The sequence below is a fragment of the Lampetra planeri genome, chromosome 22 (genome assembly GCF_965212315.1).
Source record: "Lampetra planeri chromosome 22, kcLamPlan1.2.h2, whole genome shotgun sequence".
Taxonomy (NCBI): Eukaryota; Metazoa; Chordata; class Hyperoartia; order Petromyzontiformes; family Petromyzontidae; genus Lampetra; species Lampetra planeri.
The window spans coordinates 11,695,735-11,704,012 of NC_136128.1; positions in this window are offsets into that span (position 1 = coordinate 11,695,735).

The window sequence follows — 8,278 nt, forward strand, 5'->3', positions numbered from 1 at the left end:
ACCGTAGGGGTGGGGTGAGAGGGGGGAGGTCGCTCAGGGGAGGACGGTGACGTCACCGTTGGGTGAGGTGAGAGGGAGGGGCGCTCGGTCGTTGACGTCACGGCGACCGCGCCTCGTCCGTTCCCAAACCTCCATCCTCAGGGTGGGAGGATTTGTCAACATCGTCAGCAGCTTCATCAGCACTATGGTCATCATCAGCACTATGATCATCATCAGCATTATGATCATCATCAGTACTATGATCATCATCAGCACCATGATCATCATCAGCATTATGATCATCATCAGCACCATGATCATCATCATCAGCACCATGATCATCATCAGCACCATGATCATCATCAGCACCATGATCATCATCATCAGCACCATGATCATCATCAGCACCATGATCATCATCAGCACTATGATCATCATCATCAGCACCATGATCATCATCATCAGCACTATGGTCATCATCAGCACTATGGTCATCATCATCATTGCATGATGTTCATCAGCACCATGATCATCAGCAGCACCATCATTATTATCTTCACCAGCAGCACCATCATCAGCATCATCATTATTATTATTATTCGCTGCAGTAGCAGTATCATTATCTTCATCGGCAGCAACATTATTGGCTTCAGCGCCATCGTTATCAATGGCAGAATCCGCAGCAGCAGAATCATTTGCATTATCATCATCAGCAACTTTACGTGAATTTTCATTACCATAACTTACATCATCAGGAGCAGCAGAGGCAACAACATCATGATTGACATCACCAGCACCACAACATCATGAGCAACATCCTTGCCATTGCCACCACCATCATCAGCAGTATCATGCATCATAAGTAGCATCATTGTCTGGATAGTCAACAGCAGCAGAGCGTTTATGTACGAGCCTTGTCTGTCCGACCATCTGTAACGAGCAGGCACTATAACCCTCGTTAAGCTGATCCAGTATGAACAAAACTGTGGTATGAAGTTGTATTGCTATTCGGGACTTCACAGTCGTCAGCCTTGAAAACTGGCCAAAGTGATCAAACAGTTTCCCAAAACTTGGAGACAATCCAGAGAGAAAACAACTACGAGCAAATATGCAAACGTGTTTTTCCTGCCAGCTGCCAGCCAGCTTATAAGGAAGACCCCCAGATGAACAGGAAAGCAGCCGGCGCCAACAATTGCCCAAAGCTCTGCGGTCCTCTACATATTAAGATCTGTTCAGCCAATGAATGTGTGAGGAAACTGGAGCATTCTAGATTTGAAGTTTTCGTGACTGCAATAATCCATACTCTTTGGTTCTTTCGGTAAAGTGACGTAGTTCAGCAGTTGTTTCTAACTGTTGTGTTCCACCTGATGACGGGCGCTTGTGTTGCGCCCGAAACGTCGTGAGTTATTTTTTTATTTATTTTTCACCTACATGACTTTACCGAAAGAACCAAATAGTATGGAAACTGGAGCACCCGAAGAAAACACAGACGTGCAAGGGTGCAACGCTCTATCGCACACGGACGAAACATGTGGAGTCCACATTCTTGCTGTACCGCCTTCTCCTGGCGAGCCAGGGCATGGCCATCAGGCAGCTTTTAATAGTGGACAATGCACGTATTCAATTGATAATAGAGTTGTTACATGAACAATCCTGCCAATTCAATTACTTCAGCACACCAATACCTAGCGGTTAAACGTTGTGGATTGCTCTCCAACACACCGGTGTGCTGAAACAGTAAATTAGAACGATTGTTTACGGGGCAACTTTATTAAATGGCTGTGTCGGGTGGTGGAAGGTTTACAACACACATTTTAGCGAAGCGGCGATCTGACTAGGAAAACAAACTATTATGAATTTGTGAATATTAGCATTGCTTGCGGAAGCCAACATGGTAAATTGAGGTCATAAACGCGCTCGACGTGGGAACCAAGTTTAATAATGGGCAGCTGCAATCCGGATTCGCACTGAGGGACTCAACAATGCCGGCTCACGTGCCCTGACGTGGAATGGGCCCTCTGAACCACACGGCATCCTCTGATTCACTCCGTTATAACGGGAGGCTTGGCACTAAGGTTATTAAATTAATATGCTGCAATGCACACTTCACGTTCCTTGAACCAATGGCCCAAACAAATTTATATCCAGGTCTCAAATGTGTTTGACAGCAAGGTCGCCGTTGTAGCTTTGTATGAGAAACTCCAGAGAGTTTGATGGAGATTATCGTTTTGGGGGTAACATCGAACGTGATATGAAACATCTACACAATATGAAATAACAAATTAGGCGTATCCAGTAAACAAATGATAAACCCGCTAAGCTTTATGGCCACGGTGGACCGCTCTTGGACCACGTCCTTAAAAAGACACATGTGAGCATTTCACACAAGGACAAAACTCCCCCGTATAGCCTTAACAGACTGTTTGGGGGCAAGTGTTGTTAGCTAGCACCAAACGAAGGTCAGCACGGCACACGAGGGGGTGGGTGGCCAGCACCACGCCCGGCCGCCTTTGTCTCCCCAGTGACGATGTTTACACACGTCACCAGGTACTCTGGACCTAAGCGAGGACCAGGACCGGTTCAGATAATCGCCACTGCTGTTGGCCTGAGCGGGAATCGAACTCGGGTGGCCGGGTTCGTAGCACAGCGCGCTAACCGCTACGCCACCGCTCCCCGCACGTGGCACACGAACACGCAGCCGTGGCGCACGCACGTGTGAGTCGAGTCTTAGGCAATCCGTTCTTCAGGCGCGCCATCTACTGACGAACAGCCCAACATACATTTTATTGATATTCAGTTGTGATTTGAAGCTTTCGTGACTGCAGGAATCCATACGCTCTGGTTCTTTCGGTAAAGTCACGTAGAAAAAAAAAGAAATAAAACACAACGTTTCGGTCGCAACACAAGCGTCCGTCTTCATTTTATTTATATTATTTGGGTATTTCGGTAAAGCCACGTAGATGGCTTTACTGAAAGACCCAAACAATATGAATTCCTGCAGTCACGAAAGCCTTAAGTTAAGATTTATACATTTTATTATCTATTCATATAAATGCGTTTAGTAGAAGAACGTAATTATTACGGGGTTTTCTGGTTACTCAGTACTGCAGCGACCGTTAGTGTAACGATGAACGTGCCAATTTAAACACCGGCCATCAGGAAACATAACAAACATCTCATCAGGCCCCATGGTGTAAACACGTGCAAAACTACATCAACAATAATCATTACAATCTCGGCCCTGTGTCAATCCACTGCTGGATGACTGGTTGTTTGACCATACAGTACTTGTACCCTGGTCAGTACGGGTTGGTGATGCCAGGAAACATAGATGTACAGTACAAGTCGTTTTCGCCACCCTCTGCTGGCAGCAGCTCAAGACATGCCCTCTAATAGTCCATACAAACAATATTCAGGCTCAAGCCTGCTAGACTTGAGATCTGACGAGATCGGGCACATGCCGAGTAATTTGTGCCAAAATATAGAATAAATAAATAATATCATTTAAATACAACCCTCTGACGGCATTCCCATGGAATGGCATGGGCTTCGTTTGGCCATACTTCACCATACTGGTCAGTAGTTTGAAGGGAACGGCCATGGCTTGGAATAAAACTGAGGTCAGAGTTCACAGTGCAGTCCACTAACCACTATACGACCACTCAAGCTACTCTAGATACTGGAGTACCCGGAGAAAATACAACACGCATACGAGTGGGTAACACTTAAACATCTCTGCACAGATGAACTCAAGAACCCATTGTTGTACTGTCATATCGTTAGCGCAGTACCGTGTGGCTTTCCCTCTTGGTAGCTGTCCACACGAGCATGCCATGTCACACTGGAGTCGCACTCATACCCACACAGGATTCGAGGTCAAGCTTATACTGTGAATGAAATCATGACCCGTACAAGTTGTGTCTGTCAGATCAAATTTATTAAAACCACGCATTTTGCAAAAATGTTTTAAGAGGAACATATTTTTTTTCAATATTAATATAATTGCTAAACACACCACACAAAGCAATCTGTACATATTCCCTTCCATAAATATTAACTCTGTAATTGTTTTACTATTTAGTCTTTACGTTGTGTTACACATTGGAAGTTCTGCTGCTTTTCTGTCACCACGGTCCTTTTAGTTCTTTGCTGTATGTGGTGGTGGTGGTGGTGACACTGGGTCACGATTTTCCTGGCTCAGGTCAAACACCTCTGCCATTGGCGTACAAGGCACGTGTAAAGTACAAGACGTAGAATCAAACGTTGGATTGTTCTAGCCTCGCCAGATGACGACGACCTGGTATTATGATATATACACCCAAAATAAACCTGTGGTCAAAAGTGAAAACAACCAAACGAAGCCTTGGGAGGACAATTCGGGTGGCGACCCTCCCTCGGTCATGAAGCAACTTCCCTCAATGCTCTTGGCAGGAAAATTCGTTTTTAGAATGCGTCGAAGGCGAGGCGGAGTTTCGACCAAAACAAAGTGCGGCAAAGCGACTCACGACTTACTCCGCGCGGTGGCACAGCCTTGCAAATGCCGGCGGAAGGTCCTCCACTAGGCGCTCTGGAGAGCCCCTCCCCCCCCCCCCTTTATAGGGTGATTGGCCTACTCTTCCACACCGGCCAAACTTTACCCAACCAAACACGATCTTTTTGATCGACTGCGGTGTATCCATGCATGCTTCAGGGTGGAAAGATACGTGGTGGGTGGGTATTAAGAAACACGTGTATCGTAACAACTGCTGCGCTGGGAGAACCGGCCAACTCTGAATTGCAAGTTCTCTACACCAGGGTAGCATCCCTGCTATTTAATATATTATGTTGCCTTTGGTTGGAAAAAAAATAATGAGGTGGTTATCAAAAGCATTCCGTGAACATCATGCAGCAATGCGGAGGCGTTTCCAAACATCACCTACGATTCCATTCAAACATTCCACACACTGAGGACCTGTTCATCAGTCTGCATGGAATGGTTGACCCACATAAGGCATAAGTAAGTCGTCTTTGTGAAGCCCCTGCTGTAGTAAAGGTGGACGGTTTTAAACACGCGTTTTAACTTAACATGACACGCGCAAATACCTGTGTAAAATAGTAACCATATCAGAGGCGGCACACTGACAGTTGTTGGATTGGTAGCACGAGATGACATTGGTTGTATTACATTTATAACGTAACCGATTCGTGTTTAACCACTAGTGCTGGTCCACTGTATTTAAATCTATGTCCAACTGCTTGGCGTTTTCCTTACAAAATCCTTCAAAGATGCCCTGCGTGGACCTGTTTTTGTGCACATATTGTATATATATAAAAATATATATTTCCGGCGTTGTGAGAACGAGTGATTATTTGCAAACATCATGGGAACATTTTAAGAAAAGCACCAATATGATTAAAATGCTCCACATGGACTCAGCTAAACCACCATTAACAATGAACTGGGATTCACAAAATTGTCCAAAACTTGAACTCCCACATATGACGATGATGATGCGACTTCGAAGAGCTGTCATGTGCGGCTAAGTCACCTCTGAAAAATAGTAAACAGCGCAATGGGCTTTATCTGGAAATGCAAATAAAAACCCAACATGCCACGTGATAATATACGAGCGTGTTTCAAGGTTAACATGCACTTTTTGATCAAGATATTCCTACAAGAATAACATACCGCTGCAGGAGGTTGTGTGGAGCGTTAGTGGTATCGTCTAAAAGTCACGTGTGAAATTTAGCATTTCCAATGCGGTGACAAATGTGCCAATTGCTGTACGATGGGAGGTCCTGCTGATGCACAATATCACGGCGGTCTAAATGTACAGGTTAAAGTTCCGTAATGCGTGTATCACACACACACACGTGTGCTTTAGTGGTGCTAAAGGTTTGTAAGTGCAAAAGTCGGTCAACAAGTGGTGAGGAACTGAAAGCAGTCGTCTTGAAAAGGGCTGCATACGTGCCAGAAACGATCTTAAATCTCTGGCATCGCAACAACGGAATGGACAAAAGGGGTATTTGTAACGGCAGAAATCCTTGAATTCAATTTTGAATTTTCGATCACTATAAATGAAAGATAACGTTGAGAAACCCTCAGTGCATGATGTATTTTAGAGAATGGGTGGAGAATGACAGAGGGTGGGATAAGGTACTCATTACACACACCAATGCCATTATTCCTTAATGCAGAAAGCCCTACCAGTAATGCACTTGTTTAATTACGTCGATTCGCACACGAAGACCGGGCGGGCTTCTGAAGAGAGCCCAACAGGATGGCTTGAAACACCGTATTTACAAACACGTTCTCAAATATATTTTTTTCCCAAAAGCGCGTACTGCATGAAGTACGAATCGTAAATGAAATTGAGCAAAACGTCTCATTAAAACGCGGGGCTTAGAAATGCAAACATGGTGAAGGCAAATCTGAAATTTTTTTTTGCTTTTCTTCTGAAGAGGCGAGCACATTTTTTTTAAATGTTGACACGTGACCCACCACGATAAAACCACAATGCACCACATGCACAGTACTGGGCACTACAACGTGAGAGGGGGGGATGCAAATCCACAGCACAGCAACTGTTAATAAATAAATAAACTCATGGAGGAAAAAAAAACACGAGCTCATGGTAAAGGTTTACCATCAATTCATGCTTGTTCAATGAAACTTTAGGGCAATCCAATTATTACCACTCCCGATAGGTTTTCGGGTTTCACTGCGTGTTGTTCGGCAAGATGCCCAATGTTTCAATGCAAGTTCTGGGAACTACTTTTAAGAACTGAATATCATGTGCAGCGAAACGTCGGACATCGTTAAAGAACCCAAAAACAACATCGAAGACCTGACCTATACACGGCACAGCCACGAAAACCCGCTGCAATGTGGCGTGTCCACTATCGTTTTCCTGTTTCTCTACAGTGTTGCATTATGGTCCCTCCAGCTCACGACGACTTATTTCAGGTCTCCACCACGCAGTGTAAAAACTAATCTTATTTACATTCTGTACTGCGATACTGTTCTTTTTTTTAGACCGACGGCTATATCTGGCAAGCACTATGGAGTTATCAATTTTGGAAGCGTCCCCATAGCGTGTTTTCCGATCCACCCCCTGGTCACACCTTAAGCTCTCATCACCGCTCTCCCCTCGCCCAAATATTTCCCAGCACCACCGTGCAATCGGGCGTCTCGCTCGGCGAGGTGATCCGGCTTGGTTAAGAACGAGGCTAAGTGTAAAAAAGATTACGAGGATGTTATATAAACAGGGCATGCTCCAGCATTGGTGAGAGCCTGAAGCTTTTGGATGGAGGGGGGGGGGCGGAAGGGCAGTGGGTGTGGCGATGACTCCCCTTCGGGACACATTGTACAATCCACCGCTGGATGAGGGCCAACTCACGCATTGCAGGTCAGGGGTGGGACTGTTGATACTCTATAAATTTGAGGCTCAGGGAGACAAGACTATTTTGCATCAATCCTGCGGCGGGGAGGGGGGGCTCCCAAGCCCGATCGGTCATGGAGGTTGTTTGACCAGACGTCGTCATGCTGGTCAATTCGGGTTGGCGAAGACCAGACGTTAAAGAACACAAGTACGAGACAGCAACAGATGTTGCTGCAATGCCCCCCTCGTCGACCAGCGGTGCACAATGATCACTTATTCAAGTGCCATCGAGGAAAACGACTCCGCTTGGCTTATTCAGACCCGATAAGAATTTGGGGCATTGCAGGTGATTGGGTTATAGGCAGGTCTCACGTGAAACGCGAGTTGAAAGATATGTGGTAAGCGCTGCCCCCCGCCCCCCACACATCGGTAGTGGCCAGTGGGGGAACTTCTATAACACTTTGACTATTTACAACAATGCACTGTATGCCAAGGGGGGGTGTGTGGGAGGGAGGGGGGGGTGTGTGGGAGGGAGGGGGGGACTTTTTCCTTACCGAGGGCCAAATAGGAGCTTCAAAAACCTTTGGCAGGTCACGTTAAACACACACACGAAGCGCAATCTCTTCTGTCACCGCAAACAGGCCCTTTGCGGTGACAGAAGTTACACTTAAATAAGAAACACGCCGGTTGCCAGACTGGAAGTGTGCAGCGGAAAAGAGAGAGAGAAATATCTGCGGGCCCTTTTGAAGTGGTAGAACCATTGTGCGGTCGAGGGCCCATCTGTAAGTATCGTGGACGAGCAGAGCGTCACTCCGACCACCCTTGTTTTGGCCGAATGCGAGCGAGCGAGCGATGCCCCATCCTCCACGCGTGACATTCGGAAACCAACGCTGTACACGGCGAGGATTCCATTCGAGGTGTAGGCAGAAAAGGGAACA